Source organism: Rhinopithecus roxellana, chromosome 11 (genome assembly GCF_007565055.1).
Source record: "Rhinopithecus roxellana isolate Shanxi Qingling chromosome 11, ASM756505v1, whole genome shotgun sequence".
Lineage (NCBI taxonomy): Eukaryota > Metazoa > Chordata > Mammalia > Primates > Cercopithecidae > Rhinopithecus > Rhinopithecus roxellana.
The window spans coordinates 24,647,020-24,647,949 of record NC_044559.1 but is presented as its reverse complement, the minus strand read 5'-3'; the positions used below and the strand labels follow the sequence as shown (position 1 = coordinate 24,647,949).

Genomic DNA, 930 nt, shown 5'->3' with positions numbered 1-930 from the left:
GTACATCGGGTAGGACTTATAGTCTGGCAGCTTGGTCAGAGATGGCCACTGCATCCTTGGTGGGCGTCCCCAGCAGCCGGAGAGATCCTCTTCAAAACTGGTCCATCAACATCATTGCCAGGAAAAAGAGGCCGCCCAGCATTGGCCAGCTCTGCGAAGATGCAGCCGGCTGACCACATGTCGATGGATGTGGAGTACAGCTTGGCCCCAAAGAGGACATCCGGTGGGCGGTAACCACAGTGTGACCACCTCAGCTGAGTTACAGCGGACAGGGATCCCAAAGGCTCGAGCCAGGCCGGAATCCAGCCAATTTTCAGCTCCCATTCCTGTTTATTAGCATGCTCTGGACTTCAGGTCCCTGTGTAGCACATTGCGGCTATGACAGACTCCAGGCCTTTCAGTAGCTGGAAGAGGAATGACTTTACAATCTCAGGATCAAGTCACCATTGCAACTGTCAAAATACTTCTTCAGTCCTGGTCACAGAATTTAAAACCAAAGTCCAGCTTCTTGTCGCTGTGCAGGACATCATGAAGCCTGACGATGTTCTTGTGCTTCAGCTCCTTGAGTAGGCAGATCTCCCGGAGGGCAGAACTCGGCACACCCTCATCATCGTCATCCAGCCTCACCCGTTTCAGAGCCACGATCTCATCAGTCTCCCGGTTTTTGGCCTTGAACACTGTTCCGTAGGTGCCTTCCCCAATCTTTTCCAGTTTCTCGTATTTCTGCATCGCGGCGGCCGCGGGGGACCCCCTGTGGGCCCTCGGTTTTAAGACTCTGGGCCCCGGCGTTGCAGAGGAGGCAGCACCCGAGCCTCCAGCCCCGCCCCCTCAGGTCTAGTTTCAAAGGCAACTTCTTCGTGCAAACCTGTGACTCACACTGTCCTAAAGTGCCATATGTAAAGGGTCTGGAGATAACCCACAGGCAGCACT

At 54.5% G+C, this 930-nt stretch overlaps 1 pseudogene; it reads right to left on the bottom strand.

Annotated features, from left to right (window-relative positions):
• LOC115900298 overlaps nucleotides 1–729 on the bottom strand; it is a 54,614-nt pseudogene extending 53,885 nt beyond the window's left edge.
• Between the last annotated feature and the right edge of the window lie 201 nt (nucleotides 730–930).